Raw genomic sequence first — 21445 nt, 5'->3', positions numbered from 1 at the left:
TATGTAAACAGACAAGAGGTCTAAACTTCTTAAGTAGGCATTAAAATTTCACTTGACACACAAGATAGATGTTGTGCTGTCTTATGAAAGCAGAATTCAGGCTGTCTTCCATGAGTGAAGCATGTCATATTCCCAGCAACAGTTAATTATCAAGTTGAACTGGAGGAATTTTATGAAGAACTGTTCGGTCAATGTTTATGCAAAGTATTTTGAGATCTGGGCAGCTTGAAATACTGAACTCTACTAGATGAAACTGTTGCTGACATATCAGTAACTTAAAAGGGAAAATTCCCTGATAAATTAACAGGGACATACCAAGTACAAGCTGAGAAGAAAGCTGTATTACTGTATTACTGTAGCCAGTTCTCATGTCCACACTTAAGAGACTAACAAACTTAAACAGATACTGAGGAATCAAGAACACAAATATAGAAAAAAATATTTTACAAGGCTGAAATGAAAACTGGAATTTACCACAAACTGAATAAAAAAAATCTCCATTACTGCAGCTTACTTTTCAAGCCTGAATATCACAGAATCATTGAACAGTTTGGGTTGGAAGGGACCTTAAAGCTCATCTGGTTCCACCCCCCTGCCATGGGCAGGGACACCTCCCACCAGACCAGGCTGCCCAAAGCCCCATCCAGCCTGGCCTTGAACACCTCCAGGGATGGAGAATCCACAGCTTCTCTGGGCAGCCTGTGCCAGTGCCTCACCACCCTCTGAGTAAAGAATTTCTTCCTTATATCTAATCTGAACCTCCCCTCTTTTAGTTTAAAGCCATTACTCTGTCCTATCACTCCACTCCCTGACAAAGAGTCCCTCCCCAGCTCTCCTGTAGGCTCCCTTTAGTTACTGTAAGGCCGCTGTAAGGTCTGCCCAGCGCCTTCTCTTCTCCAGGCTGAACAACCCCTCAGTTGGCTGAGCCAATTCTCTCCGCCTATCTACATAGGAGAGGTGCTGCAGCCCTCTGATCATCCTCATGGCTCTCTTCTGGACTCACTCGAATAGATCCACGTACTTCTTGTGAGGGGGGCCCCAGAGCTGGGTGCAGGACTCCAGGCGGGGTCTCATGAGAGCGGAGCAGAGGGGGACAGTCACCTCCCTTGACCTGCTGGTCACGCTTTGGATGTACCCCAAGATTTGGTTGGCTTTTGAACAAATTACTTTAAAACAAATTTAGGAAGAATTACTGTAGGTATAACAGACCTACAGAAAATAGCACTGGAAAAGACTGCCAGACATCAGCTAGTCTATTCCCACTCTTCACAGCCAGATCAATTAATTCTTAACTCTCAAGTCTGTCTACTGGATTTTTCAAAAAGACTGATAAAGGCATGCATTTTTCAAAAGACTTGCAAAGATTTTGCAACCTCCCCAGGAAATCCATCCTAGTGCATGACTATCCATGCTACTAGGAAGGGCACTGCAAGTCTTTCTTTAAGTATTTCAAACTCTCTACTTATTTTTTTACTTGTCATCATACTCCTTTGCCTACCTGAGGACCATTACACTTCTCTCCTTCTCTCCCTCCCCAGATAAAACAAAACCATTTCTTTCAAACAAGTTTTCCGGACTGCTGATCATTCCCAGAGCTTTCCTCCAGACTCTCTCCAGTTAACCAAAGTCTGAAATAGAAGCCTATCTGATATTTTACCAAAGACAAACTGAAAGGATTACCTCATGTAGTTCTCTTTTAGCTTTATACATCTTACTATATCTGTGTTTTTGTAACAGAATGGCACTGTTGATTCATGATCAGCCAGCTCCAGATAATTTTTTACAAAACTGGAAAGCCTGTCTTTTGAATAATATGACTCCCTTTCCTCTCATCATCTCCCACTCCTTTTTGACTAAACATTTCTAAATATGCAAATAGAATATAAAAAGATATAGGAAAACAAAGCTGTTAATTTTAACTGAGGACTAAAACTAATGCAAGGATAAAAACCAGTGGCTCAGGGACCGTAAAACTGTAAGGGACTGTAGGACTGTAAGAAGGTAGACGAAAACATTTTTCCAAAAGGAAATATAAAATATTAAGAAAATCACCTATTAAATGCATTATGCCGAAGTCATCACTGCTCTATGAAAAAACATAGCATACGGAAACATTTGGCAAACTGTTAATACAGAAACAAACAAAATTTACTGGATCAAAAATGCTCATGACTAATCAGCAAAGTGGTGAACAGTTTAGTGCTTAAAACTACAGGACTTAAAATGGAGAAATACAAATTTTATTTTAAGCTTATTGGTGTCTCAGTATGTAACTTGGGTAAAGTTAAAACCTCTGTGGCTCTCATTTCCTTTCCACTTTTGGAAGCTGGGTAATCCACACTTCAGGAGAGTGTTCTTGAGGATAAGGAAGGAGATGAGGTAAATTTGTTGACACAATCTAAATTGAATTTAATTCAACTTACATTTGAATTTAATTTGGTCATGAAATGTTGCAGCTGATATTCTAAGTACTATTATGTATCTTCATTTACAAATGACTGGCTTTATGAGTTCCTCAGATGGCTGCAATTCAAATGAAGTGTTACCCATGAACTAAGATGGTGGCCATTTTGTTTCAACCTTCTCTCAACAGAAAATCCAAAAAGTCCACATTGTTATTTCAAAACAGCTATTTCATTTTCTGCCTCAGAGCCTCACTGACTGCCCAGTTTCTGCTCCATTGCTTTTTTTTTTTTTTTCTCCCAGAGAAGCTAACATTTATCATTGTATATGTTCACTTTCAGCTCAGCAGGGATCAGGTTTCCTCAATACAAGAATAAAACACAACTTTTGATGAGCACTCAAAATTATGAAGCAAGAGACTGAGCTTCTCATCTCCTTATTTTTCTTAAGACATGCATTTCCAAGCTCTGGAGTCCTGAACTGTACTTCTTCAGCCCTTTTGTAAAGTCAAGAAATCAGGACTTTGCTGGGCTATGCAAAGCAATGCCTAGAACCAATGGAGTTATATACAATTCCAAGTGTACAGCTCCAAGGTCAACATCACTGGTGCCAACAACGGAAAGCAAGCGAATAGATAAAGCATTAAAGAAAGGATTTGCCGAAGTCAGTTGCTATGCAGAAAGAAGCTGAAGTCAGCCAGGGGTGGGAAAGTGCAGCTGGGAGGTACCTATGCATGTAGGGCTGAAGACCTAAAACTGGCCCTTTCATCCACTCTACATCCCCAGCCATGGGCTCTTCCTTTAGCTAGGATCCTAGTCTCCTCAGCTGTTCCTGCGATGTGCTAATATACCTGTGGCTTCAAATAGTGCTGGAATAATCACATTAAAAATAAACATTTTGTTAATATCAAGCACTGATCTGACTTTTGTTCATCAACAATCACTACTTTCAAAAAAATAAGAAGCAAAAAAAAGTCATGGCGTCTAACTGGATTTACATTTTAGTTGTGGTTTTTACTATTGTCTTCCATTTTCTGGATGAATTATTTGCAAGCTACACATACTTTGTTTATTTTCATACTCTAAATGTACTTCTCTTCTGCCTTCCTCCATAATTTCAGATAACAAAGAGGCTTCGTATTAAAGAGCTGTCTGTTTAGAAAAGCTGTGGGAGCTGTATGCAAGTCCAAATAACTCTTACTAGTGTTTTTCCAAACACTATAGATTACTCGAGAAGAAACATTTCTCATTGATTTTATGTTCCTTTTGTTCACGCTTTCAAATATTTCTAGTTTCTAAGAGCTGAATGTAAAGAATGACCCAATAAGAAAAATCCTACTACATCAGCAAACACACCCTCTTCTAAAGTTCCCAGCTGAAGGCACTCAGCATTTTATTTCAGAGACAAATATTTCATTTGGGAAGATCTCAAATTCAGCTCCTTCTCTCAGTAAAGATTATACACAGAATTACTGGCTTGTAATATTCACAGTGACAGAGAACCAGAAGAGATTTCTGGTGTCACAAACTTTGGCCCCTATACAGCGATGATATTGTACATTTTTCTTCAGCTCTACTTTCAAAGCAGTCCTCATTTGCTTTCGGTTAATACTTAAATCGGTAACAGAAGAACACACCTCTAGGATACCTCCTTGCAAATCAACCACAGTGAAGCATCTGGGGAATCTGAGTATTTAATCCATAGCCATTCATCCATCTTCTATGAGACTGTATGGGTTTGTATACACGTATATATTTAAATTATAGGATTTCTGCATATGATACGTTTATATCACACATTGTTTTTTGTCATGAGTTCTTGTCTCAGATTTTACTTACTCTTAAAAGTTCACTGTAAGTCCTGCACCTAATTTTCATGTATATTCTTCATTATTCAGTTTTAATAGATGATCTAAGGCACAGGAAGGTCATCTAATAAACCAAGGCAGCACACCACATTAGTGACCAAACCAGAGCAGATCACAGAAATTACCTGACTGACCAAAATACACTCTGAGCAGTGAATTTTGTTGGCTTTATGATACTCTGCCATTTTCTGTCTCTAAAAATGTGGGTAGTTTTAGTTAAAATCACAGAGCAAACCTACAGCTGAGACAGTCTAGCTCACTTGTGTGGACTCACTTGGATTCACCAGATGCCTCAGTAAAAGCTCCACAATGCCTCTTTAGTTTTGGTCTTTTTGGTACATCTCAGCAGAGATGCAAACAATTTGCTCCCTATCTGACGCAAAGCAAAGTCCAACTATAAGAGCATCCCTATCTCAAATTAAGGTTTCTTTACATGTGGCTAACTAGGGAACAGAAAGCATCTGCAGCAGGATGTTTTGGGTGTTTCTGTGTGTGTCACAATTAACACAGGAGACTGGCGTGGAGAATTCCTTCAAAGTGTGTTTTCTCTGAGGCGCCAAGTGAGAACATGAATCTTGTGCAATTCACATATTCAGCCAATTATTTCTCCACTGATTTAGGCTTGTTTTCTCTTCTAAAAATATTAAATCAACAATCTTAAATCAGACTCAGGAATTCAAAGAGGCCTATTTTCAGGGCTTGGCAGGAGCACCATTGATGGCAGTATTCAGACAGCTTCCAGCCTGTAGCCAGAATGAGACTATATTAGGAATACAAATGTTCTTATGTATTTATATATATACACTTTTGTAACATAGGTACATTTCAGTGGTTCTCTCAGATTTGGTTATACACTACATGACAAAAATACCGAGTAATGGCAAAATTCCCTTAACACTTTCAATGAAAAGAAATGAAGAGTGCTTCTTCTTCCCATTTCAGTGTGCATATATCAAAAGGGATCCCTGAAGACACCACTGTGTGCCAAATCAGATAATCCTTAATAACTTCCTCATGAAACACTTACAACTTGTTTGTAAATGACGTCATTAAAAAGTGAATGTGACTTGCAATTTTCTTGCATTTCTGAGGTATGTTTACCAGTGTGTTTGTAAATGTAATTACTATAAAGGAGAACTCAAAGTTATCAATGCCTCTAGACTATTAAAAACAGGAAAAAAACTAAAGCAAAGAGATTTTTTTTATTATTATTATTTTTCTTTAACCTCAGATCATTTCAGAAATTTTCATCATAATGGAATAATTGAGGCTGACAGTAGCTGAGTGGGAGACGTTACAGAGAATGCTCCTGGGCATAATAATTACTGTCTCCCCACAGAAAGCATGTGCATTTATACAGATGCAATTTATGATTCATTGTTCTTCCATTTAATGGTAACTTTAATGCAGAGTTCATTTATACTTTATCCATTTTTCTAAGCCATTCCTTTGAATCGTCCTTTTTAATTATCGAATCATTAATTTAATGAAGCTCTAATTTATCTTGTCAGTGTTTAAGAAGCTCAACTAAGGGATCGACGGTTTCATTTTGTTATACTGTAAGTTTCTGAAAAGGTTACTGACAAGTAGTTATTTCTAAGCAGTTCTATACTGAGAGCATAAAGAAAAGTGAAGTCAGTTTTCCAGAAACAAAACCACAACACAACTTTCATAAATAAAATACCAAAGTTGAAATGATCTTTACAGAAAAAAAAAGAAGCATCATGTTGAAAAGAAACATTGCTTTAAAAAAAAATCAAACAAATTTCAGTTGAACTTGTTCTCCATAACTCTGATGGACATTGCTTTCACAAAAAGAATGTATCAGAGCAGTGGACAGCAGTTAGTCTGCCAGAGCAGCACAAATTATATACTATGTATCATCTTCAGACTGAAAAATACAACAATGGCTATATAAATAAGAGACAAGTATCATTTTAGTATTTCTTCACAAATCTGTAAAAAAACAATCTGTGTAGATAAGATTTATGCAATGTGCATCCTGCTTTGTTTTCTTCTAAAACCAGGTAACAGTTAGTCCTTAGATGATTTGCTGATGTCAGATTGTTTTGATAATTTTATGACCCATAACTTTTGGGCTTCTCTAAGTGGTCCATGATTTGGCCCTTTTATGAAATATTTCTTACTTTGGTAGCTGATTACTCAGAGACCTAAAAAAGAAAGAAACTGTTCCCAGTGACTCAGGTTGCAATAGAGATGTGAGAAATAGAGTGCTTCTCACTGCGGTAAGTGCTTTTCTCCAAACAGCTCATGCATTTTGTATGAAAATTATCACATAGAGTCAGACTGAAAGACCAAAGCAAGCTATAGTTACTGTGTCATGAATCTATTGTACTTCTCCTGCACTAGTTTTTCCTGCTACTAGCAATCCATTTCTGTAGCCATGGCTTAAAAGAGGACCACTGGGAGAAATCAGAAGAGTTTCACCCCAACAAAGAACTGAATTCCTTTTGATAATTTACATAGGCAAGCAGTTTTCAAGTACCCGTCTAAAAGCCCATCATCTTTTTACTGAATCATAGGCAGACACCCTACTTCGATATGTCCTAGCTGCCACAATGATTATCTGATATGTCAGGTATAGCTGAATGTCATGCCCTTCAGTCCTATCTTCAAGAGGAGTTCACACTGTTGATGAATGGTTCCTGATCATCTTTCAGCTGCTGGATAAATATGACTTTGCGGGTTGCGACCTATCATATTTCCAAGAAATACACCTGTCGCTAAGAAAGCGGTGCATTAAAAAAGACATACTTGACTGAGCACAGATACATACTGAATTGTGACAGTGAAATAAAGAGCTCAACTGACACTCACTATGCTTTACAAAAAAAATTAAAGTGGAGGTCTAAAACAGCTCAGGAAGAGGCTGAAATGAAACAGGCAATGAGAAACTAGGAGATTAATAAAGCATTAGTCACTACGTACATTTAGTTCAAACAGATGAGAACAACCGTACAGTCAGGGCAAGAGGGAAGACAAGAAAAGCCTGGTAGGGTAGAAACAACGATGAGAAGGCTGCATGTCAGTTACCTAGATCCCCATATCTCATTCACCACAAGCCAGGAGATAGTCTGAGGCAAAATTTCAAACTAACAAAGAAGGGTCCAAAGCAGAGCAGGAAAGCTCCCAGGACAGCACAGCCTATGCTGACCAACAACCTGCCTCTGCACCCACCCACAGGTTGGCTCTGCTGATAAAAGCAATGACTAATGGGTAGCATCATTCAGATAGCATAGGTAGTGTTGCTTTGCCAGAAAGCATGGAAACCTCCTTTGCCAGGCCAGCCTGTAAGAGGCCCAGCTGCTTTTCCAGGTACCCAAAATGTGCTTAGGGGATATTAGGCAGATAACACTGAGATTACATCGAAAGAACTGAATTAACTTCGTTTTCACTTTTATGTCCAAACATTCAAGCTATTCCAAGGCATAAATCCAGGAAAAGAGGTAATTACAGGCCAAATCAATCTTCCGCTTACCCAGAGATCTCCAAGGAGTATGCATAACAGATATTAGGCAGTTGCCTATCAAGTTCTCAGTAACAGCAACTGCCTGGACACAGCACAAGGTCCCCAGTCACAGGGATTCTTGCGTGACTTTTCCCCTTTGCTTACTTTTATTTTTGAGTATGGAAGAAAGAGGTGGATTAATGCTGAAACAATCTGAAGATTGCTCTCCAGTGAGCGTCATTTTTTTTTTTCTTGCCTACTCTAACTCCTCTGGCTTTCTCCTCTTGCACTCTGTCCTACTTCCTCTCCTTCAGGCTTTCCTCTAACCTTCCACTATATCCCACCACTCCCATGTTAAAATTGTACTCAGTATTTCTCATCTTAAAAAAACAAAACAAAACAAAACAAAAAAACCTCTGCCTCCTTAAACTAGAAGCATTGTGTGTCTTTCCACCCTTTTGTCTCAAACTAAAACACAGTTCTTTCAGTCACTGTCTGGAGGACTCATCTTCCACTCTGGGTTTCAAACTCTCCACTTTGGGTTTCAAACTCTCAAGTCCAGATTCTTTCACATAGCACTGAACTTTCCCAAGATCTGTTTTTGAACAAAACTCAGAATCTGATCCCACCATCAGTCTCCTTCACTTATTCTTCTGACCATACTCCTGAAAGCTAATCCTGCCTTACTTGATGGCCTCCATAGAGCTTCTCATTCCTCCATTCATGGTGCTTTCTCCTTCCCCTGTATTTTCAGGAAACCTCAAACCAAAACAACTTAAATGATACATAAAATCCTCTAACTGAGAATACTCTTTCTACCTTTTGCTCCAAATCCATTTCTCTCGTCCCAGTGAAAAACACAGTTTCGGATAACTTGTTAACAGCTGTACATTTAAACCGAATTTCACAGAACTGAGATGCAAAAATGTCAAAAGCTTTTCTTTCCTTAAGTTAGTACCCAATTCAACATTATACAAGAAAAGGTTTTGTTGAAAGACAATTTTATCTTTAAAATCTCACCTGAATCTAAACTTAAAAGGTAGAAGGTTCAAAAAGTTAGATGAGACGACTTGTAAACACCAAAGAAAATATTAATCAAACCTCTTTTTTTTTTTTTGTTTTTCTTTTGTATTTGTTTCACACAATTCAGATTTCTGTTTCAAAATTCTCACTGGATTGATAAGTAAATTACTGGAACAGCTCTTGAAGCTATTCAAAGCAGACAGCCTTCAGATGTGAGAGTTCATAAGCCACTGACCTCATTTTAGCAAAAGATTTCATACACTTGAAGCAAATAAGCGTGGTGGTTTTTTTTTTCATTACCATGCCAACACAAAAGAACACCAAGGCAAATTTGGTTGGCATCATATCACAGACACTATCAATTTGAAAAGTCTCTATCTGAAATCAAGAATTCTATATTGAAAGCATCATGTTACTTTTATCTGATGCCAAAATAATAGTAAGTAAAGTCAATTGAAAGTGATTCCACCACCACTACTTATCTTTTGATTGAGCATAAATAGCTAATGCTTTTAAATATTAGCCTTGCCCACAGTAAGAACAAAATCACACTGACTTCTGATTAATTAAAATACATCAGTCTTTGTTCTGCTTAGTGAACTGAGTTACAGTTTCTTTGGATGTAATTTCCAAATACGCATTTATGAATAAAATCACAATTGTCTTGTTTTAGTAATAATTTACAGAATCACAGAATCGTAGGGGTTGGAAGGGACCTCTCGAAAGATTGGGTCCAACCACCCTGCCAAAGCAGGTTCCTTAGAGCAGGCTGCCCAGGTAGGCGTCCAGGCGGGCCTTGAATATCTCCAGAGAAGGAGACTCCACAACCTCCCTGGGCAGCCTGTCCCAGTGCTCCGTCACCCTCACAGCAAAGTTCTTCCGCATGTTGGTGCAGAACTTCCTGTAGTCCATCTTGTGGCCATTGCTCCTTGTCCTGTCCCCACAAACCACTGAAATGAGGTTGGCCAAATCCCTCTGTCTCCCACACTTCAGGTATTTGTAAACATTGATAAGATCCCCTCTCAGTCTTTTCTCCAGGCTGCACAGACCCTGGTCTCGCAGCCGTTCCTCATAGGGAAGATGCTCCAGGCCCTGTATCATCTTTGTGGCCCTCCGCCGGACTCTTTCCAGGAGATCCTTGTCTTTTTTGTACCGGGGAGCCCAGAACTGGGCACAGTACTCCACGTGAGGCCTGACCAGGGCAGAGTAGAGGGGGAGGATCACCTCCCTTGACCTGCTGGCCACGCTCCTCTTAATGCATGCCAGGATCCTATTGGCCCTCTTGGCCACCAGGGCACACTGCTGGCTCATGGCCAACCTGTCATTTACCAGGACCCCCAGGTCCTTCTCCTCAGAGATCCCCTCCAGCAGGTCGCCCCCCAGCCTGTACTGATACGTGCAGTTGTTCCTTCCCAGGTGCAGGACTCTACACTTGCTCTTATTAAAACTCATTCGGTTTCTTCCTGCACATCTCTCCAGCCTGTCCAGGTCTCGCTGGATGGCAGCACAGCCTTCTGGCATGTCGGCCACTCCTCCCAGCTTTGCGTCATCGGCGTACTTGCTGAGGGTGGACACTATTCCCTCATCAAGGTTGTCGATGAAGATGTTGAACAGGACCGGACCCAGCACCAACCCCTGGGGAACACCACTAGTCACAGGTCTCCAGCCAGACTCTGTGTTGCCGATCATCACCCTCTGAGCTCGGCCAGTCAGCCAGTTCTCAACCCACCTTACTGTCCACTCTCTATCCCACACTTTCTCAGCTTTGCCAGCAGGATGTCGTGGAAACAGTATCAAAAGCCTTGCTAAAGTCAAGGTAGATGACATCCACTGCTCTCCCCCCATCTACCCAGCTGGTGATGCCATCATAGAAGGCAACGAGGTTGGTTGAGCACGACTTCCCCTTGGTGAATCCATGCTGACTACTCCTCATAACCTTCTTCTCTTCCAGTTGCTTGGAGATGGCATCCAGAAGAAGCTGTTCCAACACCTTTCCAGGGACAGAGGTGAGACTGACTGGCCTGTAGTTTCCCGGATCCTCCTTCTTACCCTTCTTGAAGACCAGAGTGACACTGGCTACCCTCCAGTCTTTAGGCACCTCTCCTGTTCTCCAGGACCTTCAAAGATGATGGAGAGTGGTTCGGCTATCACCTCTGCCAACTCCCTTAACACACGTGCATGTGTTACGTTTACTTTAAAAATAACTGTCTTATTTCTTCTCCAATAGAGATGGACACATTCCTATATTATGCACTTGAGTAGACATCAGTTTCTGTAGAGTACTATTTTAATCTGGATTTTCTTCTTTTTTATTTATTTTTTAATTATTAATATTTTAGGAAAAAGATGGGTATGGCATGAATTGACAGTGAAGTGTGGTAGGCAGAAACAAGAGACTAGGAACTCATGGACTTTCCACATATTTGCAACAGATGTGGATACTGGCATCTCAGAAATATCGACACTCATACACACATCATGGCCATATGATATGCACTTGTAGTACAATGTCACCAGAAGGGTCAGGCAAAGCTAAGCATTAGGTATGTCTCATAACTGGCAAAAGACACTAACACAAATACCATGCCCTCTGGCCACAGGAGTAGTGATTTTGTCATTGCTCCTGTAAGCTTCACTCATTTTTTGATAGGGAAAACAATATAGTAGGGCTATACATTGAGCCAGCAACACACTCATTTACCAGCTAAATTCCTCCCTTTTCTGAGTTCACAACTCATTAATCAAGAACTAATTGTCTTTTAGTGCCGCTCTGTTAAAAACCATGGGAAAAAAATGAGCCTTGAGAGGCAGTGTGAACCCCCATTGTTGCTGCAGAGCAAGCACAGAATATCCACAGCCGGACCAGGGCTCAGAGTGAAGAGCCTGCATTCCAGTCCCAGTCCCATGGGTAACATCAAATGAAGATTCTGAAGACATAAGACGAAAAGTTTGAACGTATTAATGCTTCAGTTTTAAATTAACAATTATTTCCCCCTACATGAGTATTTGTACTTAAAAAACGGTGGAGAATACATTAGTTGAGGTATGCTGGAACTGGATTCTGTTTTTTAAATGCAAAAAGAGAAACTTTTCTCATACAGCAGAGAAAAGCATATACAAAATACAACTTGTTCCTGGTGCTGACTAGCTATTTTTATGCTAAAAAATGCCAGAAGCATCACATGGCCTTTGTAACATTTTGACTATGTTTTTACTAGTAAACTGAAAAGGACCACGGAATGGGCCCAATTCTTGGCATCCATCATCCTTACACAATGGTCAATTACCAGCACAGCCCCAGCCGCTGCCCGTGCCCTGGCATGGGGCTCCACAGCTGCTCTCAATCAAGGGTGTAAACATGGCCACCCCAGGGCAGAGGGTGCGAGAGCCTGCCGATAGGGACACAAGCTGTGCCTCGCCACTCCATCCTCCAGCCGAAACCGCACCTCAGCTATGTCAGCCTAGATGTCATCTCTGAGCCTTGGGGAAATTGCACTGTTAGTGCTAGAAGGTGGTAAAGCTTAAGGATGGTAAAGATGGGGCTGAAACAAATCTCACATGGTAGACATCCTTCAAGCTTTAGTGGGACACGGAGTCATTGACAGTGGCAATTTCGATGTATCATCTGGCTCTGGTCAAATTGTCATCCATGTTGAATAAAATAAAGGACCAATGGTATCAAAATGAAACTCATAGTCTGAGAAAATGGGGAACGGCAGCCCGTTTATACCAGTCTGCCTCTTCTGCTGGCTTAAATTCAGAAGGAAGGGCCAAGAAGCCTTCTGGCCCAAATCCTTTTACCAAGGTCTTCTTTACCCTTTCAGCCTGACCTTAGCCAGTCTTCAAGCGTATGGGTATCTGAAGTGATTTTAAATAACAGTGAGATGTACTTCTACCAGCTTTAATGAATTTTTATATAGGATTTGCACAACTGTTCCTATTAGTAACCTATATGAACTATTCAGCTATCTGTTGTTACAGGCTTTTGAGAAATAGGCCTGCTAAAGAAACTGCCCAGGACAGCATTTACATTTGCCAGGCATATATTTCACAATCTCAGAAATAACCATATTATTACTTATAATTTGCAACACAATAAATATGCACATTTCCTAGTAATTCCTATTCATCCCCCACATTTTCTGAGTTGTGGTTGTTTAACATATGCACCGTCTGACGTGGAAACCTGCCAGGGCCCCCCTGTACAGCAGTTGTATAGATAGACTCAATTCTTTGCTATGAATCTGCAGAGCAAGAAGCACTGTGATCCTAAGGATACTACATTATTCACGCATGTTGCCTCTTCCCACTCTTATTCCCCCAGAGCACTGAGAGTAATGGTCTGTAAAGTGCCACCGCAGCCTATTAGACAGATGGCTGAGCGCTGTTCCCCTTCAGATCACTGGACAGAAAATGGGGGATTTGTAATGAAAAGCTGAAAGCTCTATTTCCCACAATCCTCTCGTATGATTTATAACAATCATGGTAATTTAATGCTGGCAACCACAGACCAGAATGCTTCGCTACTATTGTTTTAGTAGCACAATCAAATTATCCATTCTGAGCTTTTACAATTAACTTGTTACATGCATATGTTATCACTTCCTAAGTAGTAACATTACCAGATGGAGAAATTCAGCAGGGAATCACAACAGGAACAATATTCTGAATATAATTCCTAATCTGAGCATCAGTGAGAAGTCTTTTATCATAATACATATTTAATGCAGAAATAGACTTCAGAAACTTTTATGGCATTCTGATCTTTCTCATCCTACTCCTGGAATCAAAATGAAGGAAAGATGGTCTTTAAAAATAAACATATAAAATTCCTGAACATTAAGATAATCACATGGATGTTTAAGTAATCCCTAGGGCCCTTAGAACTTTAATTAACACTCTAGGCTACAAAGACACCTATTGCCAAAACTAATACCAGCCAGCTACATGCACGCTTGTTTCCCAAGTTAGGCTTGTGAATTATGGTAGGAGTCCTTTATAGGCATGTGTGACACACCAGCCAGAACTATAAAAGGTCATTCTTTTTGTACACCTATCTTACATTCACTTTTGTGGAGAGATTTGTCACCAACATTAACAAGTTAGTTCCACATGACTAACATGCAGCTGTGAAGTATACAGAACATAATGCCAAACATCACTTGACTTCTGTGCACTGTGATATTACAGCAAGAGGGATGAAGAAAGCTTTCTTTATACACAACCTTGAGATAAAAGATGAATCACACCAAGCAGGCAGCCTAGCTGTATTTACTCTTCAAATAACTGAACTAAAAAGAAGAAAAAAACAGGGTCCTCTGGTATTCTTACTAAGGAACTTGGATGTTTAATGAAACACAGATTTAAGAATTTCAAATAGGCAGTGAATGATGTTCATACCTCAGTGAAATCCTATCTATGTGAGGGGAACCCTAAATGAAATGACAACACCGGCAGATATCAGCTGTGTTCACATTCTGTTCTGTGCTGCTGTGGATGAAAAATGAGCTGGATGTTATATCTAGATCCTCCCTCACTATTCTCAGATCTTAGCTTCACAATCAGGTTAGTCTTACTGCAGTCCTGACCTTGGAGAGGCACCGACTCCTCACAGGTATATTTGCTACTTGTTTACTCTGAGCTTGAGATTTTATCCAGGGATCCCTGTGGCTAGCTCTCCTTACTCCCAAGTTAGGTCTGCCTAAAGTGTTAGGAGACAGCCAAAGATAACCAGTCTGTAGGCACCTGCAGTTGCAGAAGTGTGTCTTGTAGTAAAGCTGAGATTTTGGAAGCACTGCCACTATTAGCTACTACCTAAATGCAACTGCAACTGTAATTCTTAAAAATTTGCCTTCTAGTTAGACTACAAGCACTCATGACCAGTTACCTTGCTGCCATGAGAAGGTACCAACATGCCTCCCCGGTGCTAACGGCAGTGTGAACACAGAAAGAGCAGCAGTTTGCTAGTGGTGTGAAGCATACCTGCTCCTGCTCATGCCTGCGCCTGCCATATACAAAACTAGAGGAACTGAACAGAAATGGTAAAGGAGCTCATCTAAAGAGTCAATGAAATAATCACATTCAATACTGGTGTGCATGGGCACCCTAACACATCTTTAGCTGAGTAACAAGAGCAGGAATGAGACTGTATGTAGAGTAAGAGCAAATACTGATAACAGGTAGGGGACTCAACAGGTTGAACTAAAAGCTACAGTAAATAATAAAACTATTTCAAATACGCTTAGCAGGAGAGGTCAGGTCAGGAAATGAAATAATGCTGTTTCTAAGCAATGAGCAGGTGATTTATTAACAAAGGAGGTGTTCAGCAGAGATGAAGGCTCTTGCCTTCCAAGTTCTTATGAGGATGGCAAGAAAAGGCCCAGAAAAACTCTGGAAAAAATGATAGAACACAGTGTGAAGAAATTAAAACTTGTAATTAACTTAAAGTTCAGTACTTAAAGCAGAGACCTGTATGCCAGTTACAAACACCTGTGAACACCCCAGGGTTCACCCCATATCAGCCCTGAGACCACCAGCCCCTGCTCAACCATGGCCCCAGCAGGGCCGGCCTCCCGCTCCTCACAGCCTGGCCCTGGCGAGCTGGGCTCATGCGTAGGCCTGTGTCCCATCCCGTCCCCAGGGAGGTGCCCGATGCCCAGGCTGGGGCAGCCCCTTGCTGGGTGGTGGTAGGAATTCCCCTTGGGATTATTCCTAATGGTTTTATAATTCCTCTGTCTTTCCCACTGGTTACGTGGGGCCTCATCCAAAAGACAAGCCAGCAGAAAGGCCCCACTGATCTTCATGGGCTCCAAGCTGGGCATCAACAGAAAAAATCCTACAGCTTATTCATCAAAATCCAGTGGTCTGACAGTTATTACTGTGTGTAAATAGACACAGGATACTTACAAACTGATGAATGCTGAAGGCCGGCTGTGTTTCGCTCCAACCAGAGCATCCATTAATCTACAGGGAGTATGAACCTCAACACCAATTGTGAAATAGTAACCTGTGAGGACAATAAAGATGAGACAAAGCCTTTCTCATCCTTCCAACTACATACAAAGGACAACCAGCTCACCCTGGTGTGCAATACAATGCTTGCCAACCATTAAAAAACCCCACCCTGCAGCTGTACAAACTGTATGTACTTGTGTAGATGCTAATGCGTTTTTAGTATCTTATGACTGACTAATAGGGACATCCCTGAATTGTACCTCAGGCTGCATCTTAGCCTCTCGCAGTCCCTATATGGAGAAAACACTAGATTGCTCTAATCCTGGATCATGCTGATTCTGTAAAAACACACAGAAAAGCATCCTGCTCAACAAAGGAAAACAACCAAAAAACCACCCAGACTTTAAATGATCACATCTGATGGAAAATAACACCCCCAGACTTCAAAAGCTACTTCTGGAGATGGTCTCCCCAGATCATCCTAACTCCAAGTGTACGGTGTTAAGTGTACATGAAATAATACAATGCACATTATTTATACTAAAGTACAAACCACCAAGGATTTGCCAAAAATATAATGCATTTGTATCTTTCAAAGCATCAACAGATACTGAATCTGGTCTTAACTTCACTAGCAGCCTGAAAGTGTTCTGCCTAAGCTGGAGGACAAATGTGCTGTGACCAGATCTGTACTCACTTGAGTTTATAATAGAGTCATACGTCATCATACAAACCTAGCTGGCTTTACTATGACAGTCTTTGATGGAAGTGTGAAGAAGTGAAGTGAATTCCCTTAATTTCTCTAAAGTTGAAATATATAAATACTTAAAATAGTTTAAAGAAATGTCAAGTTTAAATAAACAAAATCAATATGGGAAAAGAACAATGCTTCCATTGTTAAAAAAAAAAAAAAGATCTAACACTGAAGATAAGTTTTGACTTTTCTTAACAGAAGATGAACATACACCTTACACTTCTGCTTCAGAAAAGAAATGCCAGGATGGTCACCTGGCCATGGATACATGTAGCTTTTCTTTCCATTATCACAAATGAGTTTAATTGCTAATAAAATCTACTTATACTAGAGAAGTACAAATTTTAACTTAAGAAGTTGTCAGAATTAGCATGTAATAAAAAAGACTTAATTCAGTCATCAAGATACCTTCCTTTTACTACAAATACCTTGCAACATATTTCAATTTTCATAGATTCTTGTAATAATGCTACATTCTATTTTTCCAGCTATTAATCAAACAGGAAAAATTACCTGAAGAAATAGATGTCACATTGTGTCTACCTAGTAACTTTGACAACTCCTACTTGAGTAATATTGAGTCCTATTACAGCAGGAATACTGCAATAGACCTGGAACCAGTATTTAAGTCCTTAGACTCAGTAGTCCTACTACAACACTTTTTGTTTGCTACTACCCTTACTAGAGGAGAAAAAGTAATAAAACGACAATGCACAAGTTTTAAACTCTAACCAACTCTCAGTTCATAGCTGATGTCAGCCCTCTGAGAAGCTATCTGTCCTCAAAGCAGTAAAAAAAAAAAAAAAGAGTACGAGAACAGTTTTGAGCCTATTACCTTACCACCCTTTCCTTCCCAGATTAAGCTGACTCAAAGTTTAATCTTCACATTACTGGAACCTTGTCATTCTAAATAATTTTTTCCCATTAAAACTATATGGTGGCTCTGCAATACTCTAAAATAAGCAGTCTAGCAGTGGGTTAGATACAAAGCTACATGAAAAAAGGTTAGCTTTGCAGTCAGACTCTATTTATATCAGTATGTAATTACCTGGAGCCATAACTATGGGATGACTACAAAAAGCTACAGAAAATGGAAACATATCTATAAATGCTGGTACTAAACGAAAAAAAATAGCTGCAGTACAACTCAATTATAGAGTAATGGTATTTAAAATTGAACAATATAGTGATACAAGTTTCCAATAAATTAAATAAAAACACAATTACTATGGACAAGCCATTAGAAACATAAAAAACCTAATCAGTTTCTTATAAAATGACTGTAGCACCAGAAATTGTTAAATATTGTCATCAGTCAATGCAATGTTGAAAAAAAAATAATGATATCAAGAAATGGATGTTGAGATGTGCCTGAATGACTCCAATAGTTAATAATAAGTTATTAATACGTTAATAATTCCAGTCATAGACACACATTATGGCTTTGGTTACTGAATAAAATATTAAGGATACTTTTACAATCAGAGAAATGACTAGTCACATTTCACTACACTTTAATGGAAGAATCTTATGTACCATAGACACTGCAGAGAACCACATAGCTTTTATATATGCATTTGCCTTGGGTAAGAAGCACTTTAAAAACTGACTTACAGTACAAAGCCATATCACATCTCCACTAAGAACCAGATCTACAGGGCTAAGGAAGTAACTACTCCCACTGTAGTGCTTAGTCCAGAAGACTGGTGGGCATAAAGCTCGGAAGAGGGAGGAACTTTGGTCTGTAGGTACCAAAGACAAGGTTATGGTACTCCCATCACTCAAAGGCAGGCTTATGTGTGGCAAGAGACACAAGCTACCTCAAAGTGTATCATCATTGCTTGCACGTGGGAAATATTTTCAAAGGATTTGCCTCTAGAGTAACTTTGATTACTTTCACTGACCTCAGCAGAAGCTGAGGTAAGTCACAGTAAGTCACGGTAGTCTAAAGCACACCAGATGTTTTACAGAACATAGAAAAATTGTTCATGCCTGCAGAAATTATGTCCAAACCCAGTACAAACACCAAACAAGCAAAAGGGTGCACTTGAAAATGAACATTTATTTCAATATAATAGCAGAAAGTGAAATGTAAGTGAAGTAGCTCATGGGCAATGGCCTTTCCACTCCATATTCAAAAGAAAACTTTATTATGGCACAGATAGACATTTTTTTCTCACTTTCCTTCCCAGCAGTGCTTCATTGGTCCTGGAAGTCTAATCCCATGGTAGACAACATTACTCTCACAGAAAGGCAAAATTATTTTGAAAGAAAAAAAAGAAATCAATAAAAATTCAATTCCTAAAAACCAGAAAAATCTGAGTAGAATCCTGCAGAACCATTATTTGTCACATAAATTTACCTCTCTATTTTTATAATGAATGTTAAACTTGAAATCAAATATCACATAAGGCAATTCTAAAAGCACATTAAAACTAAATGTCATTGAGTTGGGATTTGGTTTTATACATGCCAAGCTACTGTGAGACAGAAGCAAATTAAATACGATCCCAACAAAAATACTAACACAAGACACTTGTTTCTTGGTTGTGGATGTTTTTGTTTGGGAGGGGTGAAGTCTGAAAAATTATACAATAAAACTGTTCTACATTAAGGAGAAAAGAATACAGACTAATAGTTGGAGCATGATTACTGACAAAGTTAATTTGAGTATCATAAGTGGTCAGCATCTTATCAGAAATTCATTTCAGACCCAAAATGTTCATTTGCCTTCAGCACTGTACCATACTCACTGTCCACCAGACCAGGCATCAGCTCATCTGTGGACTGAATCCGCCTTTGTCTGTTGTATGATACTGAATTATCGCTCCCCTCATCTGCACCTTGTCCTCCTCCTGTGTCTGTTCTGTCCTATTTGGACCAAGTGTGCTAGGGCTTGCTGTGTCTGACTCTGCATATGCAGTGCGTAACACACTGCAGCTGTAACACATCAATATCACGATGTGAACGTCCCAGGGTTAAGTTTCTCTAGCCCGTGCTTTGAAGGGGGGTCAGAGTGCATTGCAATAATTCCAGATTCAAAAGGTCTAGCACAACCATGAAAAACATCCCTCATTATACAGTGCCATTAATTCAAACTCTTCTGCATAAGCATAGCAGCTTCTAAGACTTGTCAGCAGAGACATAGACAGAAGATTATGCACTGGAAGCAAATCGGGTAACCCGAATGAGTGCAAATTTTACGCTACGTTTCTGCATTAATAGATAGTTAAGCAATTCCATCATTGTAATGAACTTTCAGTGAGGTTGAGATAATCTATAATTCCATTGTTGAATCACCACTGTCCCCTTATTAGCTAGAAAGTGGAGTTTGTTTTTCCGTTAATGAAAAATGTGGAAGGCTGAAGCTCAGAGTCACAGTGGTTTAAGATAAAGGAAACATCTGAATTTCCATTGGCTTAAAACGAACAGCATCAGGCCATAGGGTGTGCAACATGAGCTAGTGTTTTCTTATTCTTGTATACCCATGATATATTTAATTAAATCTGACTGAGAGTACTGGAGATCCACAATCTCCTTAGACAGTATTTAAATAAAAATAATAGCGTATAATATTGAAAACAAGAATGTCTCACAACTGTTAGCATTACACAATTTAGGTACGTCTCTGAAGAGCCTGACAAGTAAAAACCAAACTTCTCACTCCACAAAATTATGGCCAGGAAGGACCCTTTTTAGCATTCTGGGGGCAAAGGTTTCACATTCATGGAACTATGAGTGGTTTTCTAAAGCAATACTTAAAATTCTTGGAGCATTTTTTGGGCTAGTTTTTTCTAGCACCAGAATTATTCTAGTTCCACAGAGGTACAAATGATTATCCTATGGTTTAATAACAGCCACAGTTATTTTCAGGTGTATTCTGTTCCCTCAAAAATCCTGGTATTTCAGGATTACATTAATGTAAATCAGCTTATTTTATTTAGATAGTCCTTTTCAGGTAGGCCAATCTGCTTTGAAAGTGGATTACATGCCAGTTGCCAGCTTAAAAAAGATTTGCTACTTACAGAAAATTGCCTATTAATTTACAATTCAACAGAGCTAAACAATGACAAAAGCCCTTTCTATTTAAACTGAGAATTGTTCTTTAAGTATGGGTCTTTAGCATTAATACATTCAAGACTTTCATATCTTGTATTTACCTTTTGCAAAACTTGAACTGGCTTAGTGAAAGCCAGAGATTTATCACCAAATTATAATTACTGGTCTTGAATGAACTCAGTATGAACTGCACAATTTCTTTATTTTTGCTCCATCCTCCAAATTATTTAGGATCAAAATTTGGTATTTGCACTGTCTCCTTCCTCTGGGTGCAGGGATAGCACTTGCTTCAGGTGCCAGAGCAGACATCAAGAGTGTATCAACTTCCACAGTAAGTGGCCTACATACAGCATATAAGAATGTAAGTCCCAGGAAGTTTTCTTTCTAATTTTCCAATGAATTTTGATAGGTCTGCTCCCAAAATTTGATTTCACGTATTTTCCCTCTGTACATTCAGGCTGCTGAATACAACTCACACTTAATGAAATCATGATGTTTTAAGGAGCATCCTGTTAAATTCAACATATATAAAAGTTTCCACATATAAATGCTACACAAATCTCTTCTATTATTAGTAACTGATATGATATGCAAGCAACCAATTATAGACCCAAAAGGTCACACACCGAAATCACAGAATGGTTTGGGTTGGAAGAGATGTTAAAGACCATCTAATTCCAACTCCCCTACCATGGGCAGGGACACCTCCCACCAGACCAGGTTGCCCAAAGCCCCATCCAGCCTGGCCTTGTGCACTTCCAGGGATGGGGCATCCACAGCTTGTCTCGGCAACCTGTGCCAGTGCCTCACTTCCCTCAAAGGAAAGAATTTCTTCCTAATATCTAAACTATATCTACCTTTTTTTTCCCCTTTAATTAAAAACCATTTTCTCAGTAATGTTTAGATGCTATTTTAT

At 39.5% G+C, this 21445-nt stretch overlaps 1 protein-coding gene across 7 annotated transcripts in view; it reads right to left on the bottom strand.

The window, feature by feature from the left end:
• The window catches only part of GHR (growth hormone receptor), a 139161-nt gene that overhangs the window by 91992 nt on the left and 25724 nt on the right, over positions 1-21445 (bottom strand). Inside the window, exon 1 of one of the 7 annotated variants that reach the window (XM_066988785.1) lies at positions 15669-15768. The exons of the other annotated variants lie outside the window; for them this stretch is intronic. The gene's annotated coding sequence lies outside the window, so the exon portion shown is untranslated. Of the gene's footprint in view, positions 1-15668; positions 15769-21445 lie in introns of those variants that run through there. 7 annotated transcript variants of the gene reach the window in all.

The sequence above is a fragment of the Anser cygnoides genome, chromosome Z (assembly GCF_040182565.1).
Source record: "Anser cygnoides isolate HZ-2024a breed goose chromosome Z, Taihu_goose_T2T_genome, whole genome shotgun sequence".
Lineage (NCBI taxonomy): Eukaryota > Metazoa > Chordata > Aves > Anseriformes > Anatidae > Anser > Anser cygnoides.
This window is presented reverse-complemented; position numbering and strand designations above follow the sequence as displayed.